We start from the raw sequence: 20,815 nt of genomic DNA on the forward strand, positions 1-20,815 counted from the left end.
GTGAATGGAGTCCCACAGGGATCTGTTTTGGCTTCACAATTGTTCAGAATGTACATGAATGAATTGGAAGAGGAGGCCAAGTATAGCATACATTGCGTGGAAAAGCAAATTGTGTAGAGGATGCAGAGAGTCTTCAGAGAGATACAGATAGGTTAACTGAGTGTGCCAGGGTCTGGCAGCTGGAGAACAATGTTAATAAATGAGAGGTCATTGTGCACTTTGGAGGGAAAAATACAAGATCAGATTATTATTTAAATGGTGAAAGAATGCAGAATTATTTTGTGCAAGCCGACTTGGGAGTGCTTGTGCATAAATGACAAAAGACAGGTTTGTAGGGCGACAGGTTACCACCAGGCATCTGGAATGTTGGCCTTCATTGTTAGGGGAATTGAGTTTCTAAGAGCGTGGAAGTCATATTGCAAATGTAGAGTGTGCTGGTGAAGATGCACTTGCAGTAATGTGTGCAGTTCTGATCTCTTCACTTGAGGAAAGACGTACTAGCTTTGGTGGTAGTGCAGGAGAGGATTACCAGTTTGATTCCAGAGATGATGAAATTAAATTCGAGGAGAGATTTTGACACCTGGGACTATATTCAGTGGAGTTCAGAAAATAAGAGGTGATCTTCAAGAACCATATAAAATTATGAAAGGGATAGATAAGACATAGAACATAGAACATAGAATAGTACAGCACAGTACAGGCCCTTCGGCCCACAATGTTGTGCTGACCCTCAAACCCAGCCTCCCGTATAACACCCCCACCTTAAATTCCTCCATATACCTGTCTAGTAGTCTCTTAAATTTCACTGGTGTATCTGCCAACACCACTGACTCAGGCAGTGCATTCCACACACCAACCACTCTCTGAGTAAAAAACCTTCCTCTAATATGCCCCTTGAACTTCCCAACCTTTACTTTAAAGCGATGTCCTCTTGTACTGAGCAGTGGTGCCTTGGGGAAGAGGCGCTGGGTGTCCACTCTATCTACTCCTCTTAATATCTTGTATACCTCTATCATGTCTCCTCTCATCCTCCTTCTCTCCAAAGAGTAAAGCCCAAGCTCCCTTAATCTCTGATCATAATGCATACTCTCTAAACCAGGCAGCATCCCGGTAAATCTCCTCTGTACCCTTTCCAATGCTTCCAGATCCTTCCTATAGTGAGGCGACCAGAACTGGACACAGTACTCCAAGTCTCTGCAAATCTCTGCAAATCTCTTACTAGCTCTTCTTTCAGTTAGTCCTGACGAAGGGTCTCGGCCCGAAACGTTGAATGTACCTCTTCCTGGAGATGCTGCTTGGTCTGCTGCATTCACCAGCAACTTTTATGTGTGGTACAGTACTCCAAGTGTGGCCTAACCAGAGTTTTATAGAGCTGCATCATTACCTCGCGACTCTTAAACTCTATCCCTCAACTTATGAAAGCTAACACCCCATAAGCTTTCTTAACTACCCTATCTACCTGTGAGGCAACTTTCAGGGATCTGTGGACATGTACCCCAGATCCCTCTGGTCCTTCACACTACCAAGTATCTGCCATTTACTTTGTACTCTGCCTTGGAGTTTGTCCTTTCAAGGTGTACCACCTATCACTTCTCCAGGTTGAACTCCATCTGCCACTTCTCAGCACTCTTCTGCATCGTATCAATGTCTCTCTGCTATCTCTGACAATCCTCTACACTATCCACAACACCACCAACCTTTGTGTCGTCTGCAAACTTGCCAACCCACCCTTCTACCCCCACATCTAGGTCGTTAATAAAAATCACGAAAAATAGAGGTCCCAGAACCGATCCTTGTGGGACACCACTAGTCACAACCCTCCAGTCTGAATGTACTCCCTCCACCATGATCCTCTGCTTTCTGCAGGCAAACCAATTCTGAATCCACTTGGCCAAACTTCCCTGGATCCCATGCCTTCTGACTTTCTGAATAAGCCTACTGTGTGGAACCTTGTCAAATGCCTTACTAAATTCCATGTAGATCACATCCACTGCACTACCCTCATCTATATGCCTGGTTACCTCCTCAAAGAACTCTATCAGGCTTGTTAGACGCGATCTGCCCTTCACAAAGCCATGCTGACTGTCCCTGATCAGACCATGATTCTCTAAATGTCCATAGATCCTATCTCTAAGAATCTTTTCCAACAGCTTTCCCACTACAGATGTAAGGCTCACTGGTCTATAATTACCCGGACTATCCCTACTACCTTTTTCGAACAAGGGGATAACATTCACCTCCCTCCAATCCTCTGGTACCATTCCCGTGGACAACGAGGACATAAGGATTCTAGCCAGAGGCTCAGCAATCTGTTCCCTGGCCTCGTGAAGCAGTCTGGGGAATATTCTGTCAGGCCCCCGGGACTTATCCGCCCTAATGTATTTTAACAACTCCAACACCTCTTCTCCCTTAATATCAATGTGCTCCAGAACATCAACCTTACTCATATTGTTCTCACCGTCATCAAGTTCCCTCTCATTGGTGAATACCGAAGAGAAGTATTCATTGAGGACCTCGCTCACTTCCACAGCCTGCAGGCACATCTTCCCACCTTTATCTCCGATCGGTCCTACTTTCACCCCTGTCATCCTTTTCTTCACATAACTGAAGAATCCCTTGGGGTTTTCCTTTACCCTACTCGCCAAGGCCTTCTCATGCCCCCTTCTTGCTCTATTCAGCCCCTTCTTAAGCTCCTTTCTTGCTTCCCTATATTCCTCAATAGACCCATCTGATCCTTGCTTCCTAAACCTCATGTATGCTGCCTTCTTCCACCTGACTAGATTTTCCACCTCACTTGTCACCCATGGTTCCTTCACCCTACCATTCTTTATCTTCCTCACTGTGACAAATTTATCCCTAACATCCTACAAGAGATCTGTAAACATCGACCACATGTCCATAGTACATTTCCCTGCAAAAACATCATCCCAATTCACACCCGCAAGTTCTAGCCTTATAGCCTCCTAAATTGCCCTTCCCCAATTAAAAACTTTCCTGTCCTCTCTGATTCTATCCTTTTCCATGATAATATTAAAGGCCAGGGAGCGATGGTCACTGTCCCCCAGATGCTCACCCATTGAGAGATCTGTGACCTGACCTGGTTCGTTACCTAATACTAGATCTAGTATGGCGTTCTCCCTAGTCGGCCTGTCAACATATTGTGACAGAAATCCGTCCTGGACACATTTAACAAACCCTGCCCCGTCTAAACCATTGGAACTAATCAGGTGCCTATCAATATTAGGGAAGTTAAAGTCACCCATGATAACAACCCTGTTATTTTTGCACCTTTCCAAAATCTGCCTCCCAATCTGCTCCTCGGTATCTCTGCTGCTACCAGGGGGCCAAGAGAATACTCCCAATAGAGGAACTGCTCCCTTCCTGTTCCTGACTTCTACCCATACTGACTCAAAAGAGGATCCTGCTACATTACCTACCCTTTCTGTAGCTGTACTAGTATCCCTGACCAGTAATGCCACCCTTCCTGTCCTTCCCCCCTCTCTATCCCTTTTAAAGCACTGAAATCCAGGAATATTGAGAATCTATTCCTGCCCTGGTGCCAGCCAAGTCTCTGTCATGGCCACTACATCATAATTCCATGTATGTATCCAAGCTCTCAGTTCATCACCTTTGTTCCTGATGCTCCTTGCATTGAAGTACACGCACTTTAGCCCTTCTACCTTACTACCTTCACACCCTTTATTCTGCTTCTCTTTCTTCATAGCCCCTTTATATGTTAGGTCTGGCTTTACTCCATGCACTGTACTTGCAGTTCTCGCATGACCTTTATCCTCTTCCACCTCACTATCTGCTCTAACACTCTGGTTCCCCTACCCCTGCAAATCTAGTTTAAACCCCTCCCGGAGGAGCACTAGCAAACCTTCTCGGAAGGATGTTAGTCCCCCTTCAGTTCAGGTGCAACCCGTCCCGTCGGAACAGGTCCCACCTTCCCTGGAACAAGGCCCAATTGTCCAGAAACATGAAGCCCTCCCTCCTGCACCAACTCCTTAGCCATGTATTTAGCTGCATTATCTTCCTATTTCTATCCTCACTCGCACGTGGCACGGGTAGCAATCCTGAGATTGCAACCCTGGAGGTCCTGTCCTTCAGCTTTGCACCTAACTCCCTAAACTCTCTTTGCAGGACTTCCTCCTTCTTCCTATCCATGTCATTGGTCCCTACATGGACCACGACATCTGGCTGCTCACCCTCCCTCTTGAGACTACTGAGAACTCAATCTAAGATATCATGGACCTTGGCACCAGGGAGGCAACAAACCATCCGGGATTCTCGATCTCTTCCACAGAACCTCTTATCTGTCCCTCTAACTATCGAATCCCCTATCACTACTGCTCTCCTCTTTTCCCTCCTTCCTTTCTGAGCTGAGGGTCCAGTCTCAGTGCCAGAGACACAACCACTGCTACTTGTCCCTGGTAGGTCATCCCCACCAACAGTATCCAAAACGATACACTTATTATTGATGGGAACGGCCACAGGGATGCTCTGCTCTTTCTCTCTATTCCCCTTCCCTCTCCCGACAGTCACCCAGCTACCTGTCTCCTGACTTTTAGGGGTGACTATCTCCCTGAAACTCCTGTCTATTTCTGCCTCTGCCTCACGAATGATCCAAAGTTCGTCCAGCTCCAGCTCTAGTTCCCTAACTCAGTTTGTCAGGAGCTGCAGCTGGATGCACCTTTTACAGGTGTTAGTCATCAGGGACAATTGTGCCCACCCTGACTCCCACATACTGCAAACGGAGCACTCGACTGCCCTAAATGCTGCTTCCATTACCCACTTCTAAGTTAATTAAATTAATTAAAAGAACTTACCTGGCCTTACCTCACTGCGAGCAAGCTCGTCCTCAGCCTCTGCTCGCTGAAGCCTCTCGAGCCAAAGCCTTCCTGCGCTGTCTCCCAGTACTCCGTCACCCAGAGACAGAGGCAGGAAAGTTGTTTTTGTAGGTGAGACTGGAACTAGGAGACAAAGCGTCAAAATTCGGAGGAGTAGATTTAGGACAAAGATGAGGAGGAACTGCTTTTCCCAGAGCGTAGTGAATTTTTAGAATTCTCTGCCTAGGGAAGTAGTAGGAACGATCTTGTTAAATATACGTAAGACACAGTTATATTTTTACATAGTAGGGGAATTAAGGATTATAGGGAAAGGCTGGCAGATGGAGATGAGTTCACAGCCAGATCGCCCATGATCTTACTGAATGGCGGAACAGGCTTGACAGGCTAGATGGCCTACTCCTGTTCCTATTTCTTACGCTATTATTTAATTGATCAAGTTGTGTTTTTTTTTGAAACATGCAAAGGAATTGCAATGGCTTATGCCTTGGATTACTTTCAGACTCCAGTAACTGGCATAGTCTAAATGTACTTTTACTTCAAATGTTGGGCAGGTTAAATATTGATAAATGACAGTTTATCCAGTTCTGGGTTAATCAGATGAGTTTATGAATGCAAAATGGATTTCTGCCATTGTTAAATTTTTGCATCTGGAGCTTTGAAAATTTCTGTGACAAATTTCTGCACAAGGCTCATGAGAAACAGATGTTCCATTCAACTACTTACTGTTTATTTCCATTTAGACAGTTCCCTTTCCTGTAAACATGGTTTTCTAATGAGAATGAATTCTGAACACTCATTTTCTTTTGCTAATTGTTCTAGTGTGTTCATTTTCATTCAGGCGGCCATAATGTGACTGAAGGCAAGAACAAAGCATCTGTTCCATTAGAGACTGAATTATCATAGTTGAAAATTGACTTTTTTATTATTCTTTGAACTTAGATATATTATATCTTTCAATGTCAGGACATTTAATGGCTTGTCAGTTGCAAAACCATTCACATCACAAATGAATGTTTAAAATTCATCTTTAATTGCTCAGAAAAAGAAGTTGCTTGTTCATGAAATCTGCAAATTAGGTAAAGTAATTTTGTGATATTGTTCCTGCAGCTTTTAATTATGAAGTATATTCTGTCTAGAGCATTGCACAATGTGTTTACTGTATATCCAATTTTACAAGTCACTTAGCAGACTTATTAAATTTCCCTTTGTCCAGAAATTTCATCCGCAAATGAATTAAGAAACACTTTCTCTTTAAATGATCTCACATTACATCTGTCACTTTGAAATATTTGTTTATCTATGAATCAGGTTTCCTTTAATATGTTCGATGATGCATAACGCATTTTGGTAGACTACTCAGATGCTGTCTTCAGGCTGTAGGTAACTCTTCTACAAAATATGAGGCTAGATAACAGGTCTGCTTTGGGCAGCTTGCAACTCTGTACAATCTATTTCCATTACAAACCATTTTTAATGAGTGCCATTTGGATTCTATTAATAGTCGAACAAGTTAATCCAGCAAATGACAAAAATATTAAGGCCCAGAATGTTGCAGTTCTGTTCCAAATCTCTTGAGTCAGCTATCTCATAGATATTAATGAGAAAGGTTCAAAATTAGTCTCAATTTCATTTGGAGAAACAAAGTTGACAAGATTCATTTCCTTTCACTGCTAAAGTAGTGCAGTTATAGATTAAAAACTGGTCAATTTTGTCAATCAAATAATAAGTTGATTTTCATTTCTGTGACTCAAGCTTCCCATGGGAAAATAGTTGGTAGCCCTGGCCACTTGATACAGCATAAATGTTATGAAAGTTAAATTGAGTCAGTTCGGGACCCAGAATGGTAGCGAAGGTGAAAGTTCACACTTTCACCAGCCATGAATTCTGCTTCCGCCTGTATACCCATTATTATTATGATGTCAAAGCCTGATATCTTTTGGATCCTTGATCCTCCTTGTTTATTGAAGAATCAGGAAACTGCTTCAAGATTGTGTACTTCCAAATTTACTTATCTGTATTCTTGGAAGGAACTTAAAGAGGTTTCATTTCTATTAACTGATGTTGATCTCACTTAGCAGATGATTCAGTTGCTTCAGACTTAGTAGTGTATCAATGACTCTTGATGGTCAGACTTTGAAAAAGTTGGTTGAATCTTTGAGTTTACCACAATATAGAAAAAGGCCATTCAACCTATTGAGACTGGACACTCAGCACAATGCTATCCTCCAATTCATTTCATAGCAAAGAATTTTCTCTCGTTGACTATCAACTCCACTTGTACCTATCCATGTACAGTACTGTGCAAAAGTCTTTGGCACTATTTATAAAATATGGATTCAGATGGTATGGCCTCCACAGAGTCCTGATCTCAGCTTCATCAGGGGTGTCTGGGATTACCTGGAGAGACAGAATCAAATGCCAAAGTCTGCAGAAGAACTGAGGCAAGTTCTCCAAGATGCTTGGAACAACCTACCAGCTGATTTTCTTATAAAACTGCACAGTTTATCTATGAATCTAAAACTGGAGAATTGATGAAATTTTAAAGGCAAGGGGTGGTCACACCAAATATTGGTTTGATTTAGTTTTTGATTCTTTACTGCTCTTTGTAGTAATTTTTTTTTACTAATTAACCAGGTGATTATAAATACTAATTTTATTTTTCAAGTCCAGGTGAACAGTGGGTTTGTTTCTCACAATTCATAGTATTGCATTGTGACTTTCAGTAAGTATTACTATTCAGCGAGGAGTCGAGTATGGATGATGGTGGGACTAGGTCGGGGTGGGGCATGTCAATATTAAGAAGGTGAGTGTGTTGGAGATCTTGAAAAAACACAAGTTGGATAAGAAGCAAAGTCTTGACAGAGGGTCTTTGTATCTTTCTCAGCTGAGGGCTTGTTGCTGGAAGACTTGCTGCTAGAGAATAGCCAACATTCTTTATCAACAACAATTACAGATGTCGGAAAAAGAAAAAAGCATCGAATCTACTGGAAACACTCAGATGGATTTTAATCTGGACAAGTGGGAAGTTTTTCATTTTGAGAGGTCAAATGCAAGAGAAAAGTGTACAGTAAATGGCAGCATCCTTTGGAGCATTGACATACTGTTACGACATGCACCCAACTGCGCCAGATTCTAGGACTTAGAAGCTCTAACTCTCCAGAATATGGATAGTTGGCCCGGCCCCTTTAAAGATCCAGGACTATACTGCTAATTGCCAATCATGTTTTGGGTGCCAAGAATTGAGTATTTAAAGAGCACTTGAATGGAACCTCAGTGCTCAGTTGTAAGCCCTATTAATAATATCGTCTCAAGTCTGTTTTGTGCTCAGTTCTCAATCCACTTTGATACCATGTCTCGATCCTAGCCTTGGATACTCCAGCATTTGGGACTAAATCATCCTCGTTAAGGACTCTTGTCAGAGCACGATTGAACTAGTATGGACCCAATGGGTATCAGTATCTTTCATCTGCTGTGACCAGCCACAGTGAAGATATTTCCAGACAGAACCTGGAGGTACATGACCTCCAAGTAGCCGTTGGTCAACTTTTGCAAGGAGGAAGCTAGAGTTGCTCAGGAGAGCCAGTTGCTTCCACTACAGAGACAGTACATCTTCAAACCCCAGAGAGATTTGACGGTGACCCGGGCTGTTGCCGTGGCTTCCCCATTCAATGCTCGTTACAGTTCAAACTGGTTCCCTTCGGAGCATGGAAAGGTGGTCTTTATTATCTGACTGGAAGAGCCCCAGCCTGGGTCACCGTGCATTGGGAACGAAGGTCAGAAGTTCGCGCAGAGTCAGAGGAATTTATGGCTGCCGTGAGGAAGGTGTTCCATCACCCTGCGGGAGCGAGCCAAGGCCCGGACCGTCTGGTCTCCTACACCAGATCTTACGGTTATATGTAACAATCAGTGAATTGCATATGTCGTAATGCTACCATGTTATATGTGCATGCCTTGCTTAAAGTAAACACAAATTTAGGCTCACATTTCAAACTCCTGTGATTTCTTACAAATTAGTTTAATGTTTTGAAGTTGCAAAACATAACAGTGGCACTGAATACAAACACGAGGAAATCTGCAGATGCTGGAAATTCAAGTAACACACACAAAAAATGCTGGTGATCACAGCAGGCCAGGCAGCGTCTATAGGAAGAAGTACAGTCGACGTTTTGGGCCGTGACCCTTTGTCAGGAATGTCCACTGAGGTATTTTTAAAACTGACCAGAGATGGCTACCATCTGTTGAAGCACAAAAAAGTTTGAGTTTAAAAAAAGCACAGTGAGGAATGGCAAGCAAAAAAAGCAGCACAGCAAATGCAGAGAAAGATGAGTTTAAAAAAAGGCAGTAAACGAAAGAATTCATACGCTCATAAAGTGTGAATACCAGGTGAAAACAATCATACATGGCTAGCTGCATTGGAAGGATTGCAGTGTTTGATTGCTCAATGGGTAACTGGCTCATGTATACTGAACAAATTCAATAGTATTTTCAAGCAAGTGAAATAGCCAATGAGGAGCAAGTACCAATTATGCTAAGTGCATTGGGTTTAAAGGCATATAGTTTGCTTCAAAGTTTAACTGCTCCAACCAAACCAGCAAAATTAACTTTGCTGTTATTGTGAAAGCAATTTAGGAACACTTAGAACTGAAGCGATTGTTGATTGGAGAACGCTTTAGGTTTCATAAGTGGAATCAAAGGGAAGGGAGTCCATTTCAGCATACGTGGCTGAATTCAAGAGATTGTCTAAGAATTGTCAGTTCAATGATGGGCTTAATGATGCACTGAGAGATTGTTTAGTTTGTGGAATCTAACAAGAAAGCATTCAAAAATGGCTCCTAACTGAAACACAACTTGTATTTAAGAGAGCAGTTGAAATTGCGTGAACAAAATTGCAGTGTTGAGAGAGATGTTCCCTAAATCTATTATCCTTGTCTTTTATTCTGAAAGGAACATACAAACTCTGTACTCTCAAAATTTCATTTTTGAAGGCCTTCCACTTACCTGAAAACACCTTTACCTGAAAACAATCTGTCCCAATCCACACTTGCCAGATCCTTTCTGATACCATCAAAATTGACACCTCCAATTTAGAATCTCAACCCAAGGTCCAGACCTTTCCTTCTCCATATTTATATTGAAACCAATGATATTATGATCACTAAATGGGAAGTGTTCCCCTACTGAAGCTTCTGTCTCCTGCCCTGTCTCATTCCCTAATAGGAGATCTAGGACTGAACTTCCTCTAGTTGGGATCTCTATGTATTGATTAATGAACCCTTTCTGAACACATTTGACAAACTCTTATCCCCCTCCAGCCCTTTTAGAGTATGGGAGTCCCAGTTAATATGTGGAAAGTTAAAATCACATACTATTATAACAATAGACAATAGACAGTAGACAATAGGTGCAGGAGTAGGCCATTCAGCCCTTCGAGCCAGCACCACCATTCACTGAGATCGTGGCTGATCATCCACAATCAGCACCCTGTTCCTGCCTTCTCCCCCTATCCCTTCACTCCGCTATCTTATGTTCATACTGCTACCATTGGGAAGGAGGTACAGAAGCCTGAAGGCACACACTCAGTGATTCAGAAATAGCTTCTTTCTCTCTGTCATCCGATTCCTAAACGGACATTGAACCCATGAACACTACCTCACTACTTTTTTGTTTCTCTGTTTTTGCACTACTTATTTTAACTATTTAATAGACAGGTATATATACTTAGTGTAATTCCTTTTTTTTCCTCTATACTTATTTATCTTGTATTTTATTGTACTGCTGCCGTAAAGGTAACAAATTTCAGACACATGCCAGTGATATTAAACCTGATACTGATTCTGATTATGTTTCTTGCGATCTCTCTAAAAATTCGCTCCTCTAAATCCATTTATGGTTTGTGATATCACCACATTAACATTGTCATCCCTTTCTTATTCCTCAGTTCCACCCATCGCACCTCAGTAGATGAGCTCTCCAATCTGTCCTATCTGAGTACTGTCATAACACTTTCCTGACTAGCGATGCCACCCCTCCCCCTTTCATCCTGCCCGCACTATCACGTCTAAAACAATGGAACCCCAGAATACGGCGCTGCCAATCCTGCAACCAAGTCTGACTAATGGCTACAATCTCATAATTCCACTCGCTGATCCTTGCCCTAAACTCATACGCCATTCCTACAATACTCCTTGCATTGAAATAGGCACAACTCAGAACTTAGTGCCACCATGCTCTACCTTTCAATTCCTGACTTTGTATGTAGGCTTAACACCATCTTTCCCCACAACCACTCCACTATCTGCTCTTCAACTTCAGTTTAAACAGCTCCCCCCTCCCCCCACAAACGTACAGCACTAGCAAACCTTCCCTGAACGATAATAATCCCCTTCCAGATCAGGTGCAAGTCAACCCACCTGTACAGGTCTCACCTTCCATGGAGAGGAGTTCAAAGATCCAAAACTCTGAAGCCCTCCCTTGTACACCATCTCATTAGCAACATGTTAAACTGCATGATCTTACTATTTCTGGCCTCACTAGCACATGGCAAGGGTAACGTTCCTGAGATCACAACCCTGGAGGCCCTGTCCTTTAATTTAGCATCTAGCTCCCTGACCTCACTTCACATGGCCTTGTCACCTTCCCTACCCACGTCATGGGTACTGAGTGGACCATGACCTGTGGCTGCTCACCCTCCCACTTGAGAAAGCTCTGGACTTGATATGAGGTGTCCCTGACCCTGGTTCCTGGGAGACAATATACCAGCTGGGATTCTTATTCTCGTCCATGGAATCTCCTGTCTGTTTTCCAAACCATTAACACGTGGCCAAGTGGTTAAGGCACTCGACTAGCAACCTGAAGGTCGTGAGTTCGAGCCCCAGCTGAGGCAGCTTGTTGTGTCTTTGAGCAAGGTACCTAACCACACAGTGCTCTGCAAAGACACTGGTGCCAAGCTGTATCGGCCCTTGCCCTTCCCTTGGACAACATCGGTGTTGTGGAGAGGAGAGACCTGCAGCATGGGCAACTGCTGGTCTTCCATACAACCTTGCCCAGGGCTGTGCCCTGGAGAGTGAAGACTTACCAGGTGCAGATCTATGGTCTCGCAAGACTAACAGATGCCTTTTTAAAAATCCCCTATCACTACAGCATGCCTCTTCGCCCTCTTTCCATTCTGAGCTATAGAGCCAGATTCAGTGCCAGAGATCTGACCAAGCTTTCCTCACTAGATCATCACCACCCCTCCCCCAACAATACCTAAAGCAGTATACCTGTTATTGAGGGGAATGGCCACAGGAGTATTCTGCACTGGCTGCCAATCCCCTTCCCCCTCCTGACAGTCACCCAGGTACCTGTGTCCTGCACTTTAGGTGTAGCTAGCTCTCTGCATGTCCTGTCGGTTAACCCTTCAGCCTCCTGAATGATCTGGAGTTCATCCAACTTCAGCTCCAATTCCTTAACATGGTTTGTATGAAGATGCACTTCTTGCTGGACGCTGAAGATTTCCCTACCCTCTCACATCCTACAAGAGAGCATTCCACCATCCTGCGTGGTGTCCCTCTTTATTTCGTTAGGAGTTTGAGGAGATTTGGTATGTCACCAAAGACCCAAACAAATTACTACAGATATACTGAGGAGAGGTTTCCAACTGGTTGTATCATTGTTTGGTAAGGAGGGGCCACTGCACAGGATTGGAAAAAGCTGCAGAAAGTTGAAAACTCAGCCAGCCCCATCATGGGCACTGGCCTCCAGCATCGTGGACATCTTCAAAAGGTGATACCTCAAAATGTGGCATTCTCTATTGCTGCCATCAAGGAGGAGAGACAGGAGACTGAAGAAACACACTCACCATTTTAGGGACAGCTTCTTCCCCTCCGACATCAGATTTGTGAATAGACAATGAACTCATTTAAGATTCAAGATTGTTTAATGTCATTTTCAGTACACAAGTGTAAAGGAGAATGAAATAATTGTTACTCTGGTTCTGATGCAGCATCAAAAAACAGTAAGATAAAGAACACAATAATAAAAATAAAAAAAAACAGTAAATATAAATACTTAAGATAGCTTTTACACATAGATTGATTTTATGTCTAGAAAGTGACGCTAAGCACAAGAGTGTCTGTACATAAGGTGACCCTGACGGGAAATGATAAGGTTGTGGTGGTGGAGTGTGTGGAAGGGCGGGCTGGTGGTGGAAGTTTTGAACAGGCGTACTGCTTGGGGGAAGTAACTATTTTTGAGTCTGGTGGTCCTGGCATGGATGTTACGTAGCCTCCTCCCTGATGGGAGTGGGACATCAGCAGGGTGGGTGGGATCCTTCATGAAGTTACTGGCCCTTTTCAGCACCTGTACATCTTTGATGGTGGGTAGGCTGGTGCCGGTGGTGTGTTGGGCAACTTTGACTACCTGTTGTAGAGCTTTCCTGTTTGCCAAAGTGCATTTACAGCATCATGCAGTGGTGCCGCATGTTAGTTTGCTCGCTGCTGCATGTCTGTAATAGGATATTAGTATAGATGCATATTATCAAGCTCTCTTCAGTCTCCTTAGAAAGTGCAGGCATTGGTAACCTGTCTAAATGACTATTGCCCAGTGGCACTTACATCCACAGTGTTGAAATGTCTTGAGAGGCTGGTGTTCAGTTTATCAGCTTCTGTTTGGGTGACGACTTGGATCTACTCCAATTTGTCTACCAAAGCAACAGATGTACAGCAGATGTCATCTCGTTGGCTCTTCACAACCCTGGAACATCCGAACAGCAAAGATGCATACATCAGAATGCTCTTTATCGCTTACAGCTCAGTATTTAACACCATCGTCCCCTCAAAACATAATCAGTAAACTCCAAGACATGAGCCAAAACATAATCAGTAAATTCCAAGACTTCAGCCTCAATACCCCCTTGTACAATTGGATGCTGGATTTCCTCACTTTAGACCCCAGCCAGTTTGGATTGGCAAAAACATCTCCTCCACAATCTCCATCAGCACAGGAGCACCACAGGGATGTATACTTAGCCCCCTGCTCTATTCACTTTACACCTATGACTGTGTGGCTAAGAACAGCTCCATCACCATATACAAGTTTTCTGATGACACCAAAGGGGGTGATGAATCAGCATACAGGAGGGAGATTGAAAATTTGACTGAATGGTGTAATAACAACAACATTTCATTCAACATCAATAAGACAGAGGAACTGATAGTAGACTTCAGGAGAGGGAAACCAGAGGTCCATGAGCCAGTAATCATTGGAGGATCTGTAGTGGAGAGGGTTCCTGGTTGTCACTATCTCAGAGGACCTGTCCTGGATCTATCATATAAATATAATTGCGAAGAAAGCACAACAGTGCTTCCTCAGCAGTCCGTGGAGATTTAGCATGTCATCAAAAGTCTTGGCAAACTTCTATAGATGTGTGGTGGAAAGTGTGCTGAATGGCTGCATTACGGCCTGGTATGGGAACACCATTGCCGTTGAGCAGAAAATCCTACAAAAGGTAGTGGATTCAGCCCAGTACATCATGGATAAAGTCCTCCCAACCATTGAGCAAGTTTATGTGAAATGTTGCTGTAGAAAAGTAGTATCCATCATCAAAGTTCCTCATCACCCAGGCCATGTCCTTTTCTTGCTGCTGCCATCAGGTAGAAGGTTCAGGAGCCTCAGGACTCGCACCACCAGGTTCAACAACAGTTACAATCCCTCAATCATCAGGCTCTTGAACAAAAGGGGACCATTAAATTCATTTAAGGGCTCTGCTATCTTGTTGTTTCATTTTTGCTATTTATTTATTCTTTTCTTTTTAAATCTTTTTATTAAATAAGTATACAAAAAGGTAAGCCATATAGACACTAATACATTGTTAGAATATAATAAAATTACAGAAGATATTAATACAAAAAAAATACTACAAACAATGTAATTTAAACATAACATACCAAGGTAACATAATAGTATACTAATTTTATATATATATCAATAGAGAAAAAGAAAAAAAAACCCCCAAAAAAACCCACCGTGCAACTAACTAAAAGCAAAGCAAAGCAATGGGCTAACTTGAAACCAAACAGAGTTAAACTTAAAATCACGTCCTCAATCCCGACCTCCATTAAAAACAGTAAAAAAACAAGAAGGGTATATATTACATTAAATGAAAATATTGAATAAAGGATCTCCAAGTCTGTTCAAATTTAAATGAGGAGTCATAAAGATTGCTTCTAATTTTCTCCAGATTCAAGCATAATATCGTCTGAGAAAACCAAAAAAAGGTAGTTGGAGCATTAAGCTCTTTCCAATGTTGTAAGATACATCTTTTCGCCATTAAAGTAAGAAATGCAATCATTCTACGGGCTGAAGGGGAGAGATTACTGGAAATTTTAGGTAGTCCAAAGATAGCAGTAATAGGATGAGGAGAGATATCTATATTCAATACCTTGGAGATAATATTAAAAATGTCTCTCCAAAAAGTTTCCAAAGTAGGGCAAGACCAAAACATATGAGTTAAAGAGGCTATCTGCCCCGGACATCTATCACAAAAAGGATTAATATGAGAATAAAAGCGCGCTAACTTATCTTTGGACATATGTGCTCTATGAACAACTTTAAATTGAATTAGGGAATGTTTAGCACAGATAGAGGAAGTATTGACTAATTGTAAAATCTGCCCCCAGTCATCCACAGAAATGGTAAACCCCAATTCCTGTTCCCAATCTACCCTAATCTTATCAAATGGAGCTTTCCTAAGTTTCATAATAATATTCTAAATCATAGCCGATGCACCTTTCTGACATGGATTAAGGTTGATTATAGTATCTAAAATGTATGTAGGAGGAAGCATTGGAAAGGAAGAAAGTATAGTACTTAGAAAATTTCTAACTTGAAGATATCTAAAAAAATGTATTCGTGATAAGTTATATTTATTAGATAATTGTTCAAAAGACATAAGGGAACCATCTAAAAATAAATCCAAAAACCGTGAAATACCCTTAGTCTTCCAAGTTTGAAAAGCACGATCCGTAAAAGAGGGAGGAAAAAATATGTTACCTAAAATAGGAATCGCTAACCCAAATTGATTAAGATCAAAAAATTTTCTGAATTGAAACCAAATACGCAAGGTATGTTTAACTATCGGGTTAGACACCTGTTTAAGGCGTTTCCAATCAAAAGGAAGAGAGGAACCTAAAATAGAGCCAAGTGTAAAACCCTGAACAGATTGTAATTCCAATACTACCCATTTAGGAATGGATAGTATATCCTGGTCCGCTATTTATTTATTATCTGAATTTGCAGTTTGCTTACAGCTTACAGTTCCTGATGTTTACAGTTTACAGATCCTGTTTACAGTTGCTGTTCTATAGACTTGTTGAGTATGCCGCAGAAAAAGAATCTCAGGGTTGTATGTGGTGACATGTATGTCCTCTGATAAAAAATTTTACTTTGAACTTTGATTGTGTGGGATGTGCTCTGGGACCATGCAAGTTTGAGCGAAATGTGCACTCCTATCCCACCTCTATTTTTTTGCTCTCTTTTTGCATTACTCCTTAAATTTAGTTATATTGATTTTTTTTTTATTGCCGAACAGTTTCTAACCAACATTCGTCGCATGCACTTGAGTGGACTTTAAACACAACATCGTGATTCATGCGAACAGTTTTTAAATAGCATCAGTTGCATGTGTTTGATTTCAAAGAGCAGTGAATTTTGTCACTGCTAGTTGGTGCAGTAAGCAGTAAGATAATTTAGAACTGTTTTGTTCACTGCTGTTTCAAGCATTCAAGCTTGAAGATGCCAGAAACGTCCGGGAATGAAAATGAAATGATTTTACAACTTCAACAAGTTAGAAACGATGAAGAATTTGAAGTTGTCAGCAATCATCTTGAATGTTACAAGGAAAATTAAGATTTGGAGGATGCATTTGCTGACAGCATTGTATGACTGTAGTTCATTATCTGCATTGTGTCTGCACTGATTTTGTTCAGTTACAGTTAAAAGAATATGATGCAGACAAATTCCTCTGTTGGTAAGTGTTAGGAACCAAAACAAAGTTTTATAGTATTGCAATTGTATTGATCGTGTTCTAATTTGTCCTTTATTTCATTTAAATACATAAATTGTTACTCTGTCTTTTTTTATACCTTTTTAGCTATTTCCATGAAATTTTGAATAACTTGTGCAGCCTAATTGGGCCAAGATGTCCTGGTCTTGACGTGTCCCAATTAACCAGAATCCACAGAATATATATCTTATTGTAATTTACAACTTTTTTTATATATTGTACTGAACAGCTGCTGCAAAACAACAAATTTCACAACAAATGCCAGAGATATTAAAACTGATTCTGATTCTGAGAGTGTGGTGAAGGAGGTCAATGGAATACTTGTCTTCATTGTCTGGGTATTGAGTATAATAGTTAGAAAGTCATGTTTTAGCTGTATAAGACTTTGGTTAGGCCACATTTGGAGTAGAATTGTCACATTACAGGAAAGAATTGAAGCTTTGAAGACAGTGTAGAAGACATTTACCAAGTTGTTACCTAGATTAATGAGTATTGGCCATGAGGAGAAGTTGGAAAAGACTTGGATAGTTTTCTCTGGTGTATTGGAGGATGAGGGGTGATCTGATAGAAGTATGTAAAATTATGAGTGGCCCAGACAGGGTAGGTAATCAGAGTCCTTTTCCCAAGGCAGAAAAATCATACCCTAAAGGGAATAGCTTTAAGGAGCGAGTGAGGAAGTTACAGGAAATTTATGAGACAAGTTGTTTTACAGAGTGGCTGGTGCCCAAAACAAGATGCTGGGGTAGGTGGTGGAAGCTGATATGATAGCAATGCTTAAGAGACATCTGGGCAAGGAGTATAAAGACATCAACCATATTCAGGCAGATGGGCTTAACTTCATCTGTACCATGGCTTGCATAGACATAGTGGGCTGAAAGGCCTCTTCCTATTCTGTGCTTTTCTACATTTCTATCTTTTACTGTGATGGATTTTCCTGATAATTCAAATAAGGTTTTAGAATGAGGAATAGCATTAACTTCAGAAGTCAGCCAGCAATACCTCTCGCAGTTCTTGTAACTGCAAAATAAAAGTATTCAAGATGGTGATTTTTTGGCATGGCATGGGTTCAATTTTAATCCAAAGAAGATTAGGTAATAGGATTCAATTTCTTTCGTTCTACCTATTTCATCCTGTATCCTAATGGAATAAACTTTGGTAATACTGTTGTCTGAACCACACCATCTTTATCCTGACTATATCTTCCTTTATTTCATTTTTATTATTGTAATATCACGCAGTGGATTATGTTGTATTTCTAACTCATTCTTCTCTTATTTCATTTTTACACAAAGCCATTCCAGAGATTGGATTCCAGCTTGCCACTATTTCGACTGCAATCAAAAGAATTCAAGCATGATTGAAGACTCTGCTTTTGCCATTGTGTTGTGTCCATTCTTGGGTACCTGATGGCTGGGTGGTAGGTTTCCTCTGCTGGAACGACCGGCATTAGAAGCACCTTGATATCAAGCTTTCAAATATTTTAGTTGGACAGTGCAGAGGGAAGGGGCCTCCAGTGGTGAGTTATCATTATCCTGACTTGTGCTTCGTAAGTGTTGGGGACTCAGAGGTGATTTACGCTCTGCAGGTCCGGACCTGCTCATGGTCCCACAGTTGTCCACTTGGGCTTCGGGGGTAGAATCAGGTTACTGTCAGAACTGCAGACATCAAGTAAGTGAATACCGGATGGTCGAGCGGGAGAGGGCCACAGAGTATAGAATGGGTACTACTACTCAGACTGCAGTATATGGGGATCATGGTAGTACAAATGAACATATCAATTACGAACAGCAGTAGGCTACCTTGAATTATCTGCTCTACCATTTAAAATCAGAGCTGACCTTAGTGTAAATGCAACTCAGCATTCCTGTCTACCCCAGCAACCTTTCATCCCTCTGCTTATCAAAGCTTTCGGTGTCTGCCTTAAAAGTATTCACAGCTTTTTGAAGAAGAGAATTCCAAAGACTTGCCAGTCCCTGAGTAAAAAAAATCACATCTCTGATAGAAATGGGTAGTGCTTTATTTTTAAACAGTGACCCCCCCCCAGTTCTAGATTCTCCCTCAAGAAATAACACTATCTCCACATCTATCCTGTTGAGACCCCGTGGGATCTTTGTTTTTGATCTTGTTTTCTTTTGTTACATTGATTCCATTGATTTCATATATTAACTGTGAATTCCTGCAAGAAAATGAATCTCAGGATTGTATATGGTGACATATATGTACTTTGATAATAAATTTACTTTGAACTTTTAAGTTCTCCAGAATATTATGTATTTTATGCAATTCAAGGCAAATATTATCCCTCCTTTCCTTTATACAGTATGTCAGTGCAAACTTTCAAAATTGGGATCCAGCAAAGTAAAATTAACATTTAAAGCAAAAGATTGAAGATTGTCATGAAGATAATATTGCCATTTATAAAGTGTTTGAGCTCCCTCATGGAAGAAGGTTTACCAGGCAAACAAAGGAAACGATTCAGCCCTTAAACCAGAGGCTGTCATTTTCTTCCATTTAAATATCTTTTATTTTGTGTCCAAGGTCTTTGTTAAGTTTACTGATTATTATGATGTTGCTGAATTTGAATACGTAAGTGCATCTACCACAACCACACCAGATGAAAGGGTCTGAAATTATGAAAGGAGAGCTAAGCTGAAGCTAGGAAAATTTGGCTGAAGATTTTTCACAGTAGATTAAATATGCACAACTGGAAATGTCGATCATTATTCTATTTGAAGACAAAATTGAAGCTATAAACTTGTTAGCCTGTCATCTATAATAGAAACAAAAATTATAAACAATTATAAGAAAATACTGAAGCTATTTCAAAAAAACACAATGGAAGCAAAATTTTAATTTACGTGTCTGAATTTACTGTTTTATTCTAATTAGATTGATATTATAAAAGCATCTGAGAGTAGAATTATCGTTTGATATATTGGAGATGGATGTAGTGAATTTGACTGTGAAGAAGTGGGCTCATTAACAATATAGACAGATGTTTCTGTGGTACCTGCTGATTATAGCACAACACAATATTTTGAAGGCCTTTTGAACTACCTTTACACAGTTTTAATAGAAGCAGTTTAAAATAAGTAACTTGCCACATAATAGCAAAGCATTGTGATCGAGATTTGAATTTGCAGTCAGAAAATCTGAAATGGATTCTGTTGAACACACGGAAGTTGTTGGAGGAACTCAGCAAGACAGATAGCATCTATGGATGGGAATAAACAGTTGTGGGCTGAGATCCTCAATCAGGACTGGAAATGAAGGGGCAAAAGCTAGAATAAGAAAGTGGGCGGTGGGGGATGCAAGCTGACAAGTTATAGGTGAAGTCGACATGATGGGGAAGGTGGGTGGCCAGGGGAGTGGGAAAAGGTAAGAAACTGGGAAGGGATAAGTTTGTCCGTGGGAGAATGCTGCCGACTGGCACATTCTCGGCTGCAGGAGTACGTGCTGAGGGACGCACTGAAACATGGTGCAGCCACCGCAAGGGCCCGGTGGGGAAGGACCACGGTATAGGTTTCTCCACCCGTGGGAGTGGGAGGGGTCGGTGGGCGGGGAGTATACCCCTCAACAATGATATGCTAAACTGAACTACTGGAGTGCCACATGGGTGGCTATAAATACGGATATGTACCGAGTATAATGGAAACTTATGTAAAGGATGAAAAGTTATTGAATGGTTTATTGTATATATTTATTTTTGAATAAAATATATTTTGAAATAAAAAAAAATTAACACCAAGTACTGGCAGTGTGCAAAGAGGTGGGTCACAGACTCCTCCTCACTGCAGTCCTCCCATGGGCAGTGGGGTGCGGAGACGACGTTCCAGGCGTACAGGAGGGCTCTGACTGGGAGGGCCCCTCTCACCGCCAGCCAGGCGAGGTCTTGGTGCCTGTTGGTGAGATCTGGCGATGA

General features: G+C 41.4%; 1 long non-coding RNA gene across 1 annotated transcript in view; it reads left to right on the top strand.

Moving 5' to 3' along the window:
• The window catches only part of LOC134351379 (uncharacterized), a 32,862-nt gene extending 13,770 nt beyond the window's left edge, over positions 1–19,092 (top strand). The window contains exon 3 of the long non-coding RNA XR_010019139.1: positions 18,186–19,092. This is a non-coding gene — a long non-coding RNA (uncharacterized LOC134351379). The remainder of the gene's footprint in view (positions 1–18,185) is intronic.
• Positions 19,093–20,815: the final 1,723 nt, after the last annotated feature.

The sequence above is a fragment of the Mobula hypostoma genome, chromosome 9 (assembly GCF_963921235.1).
Source record: "Mobula hypostoma chromosome 9, sMobHyp1.1, whole genome shotgun sequence".
NCBI classification, from domain to species: Eukaryota; Metazoa; Chordata; class Chondrichthyes; order Myliobatiformes; family Myliobatidae; genus Mobula; species Mobula hypostoma.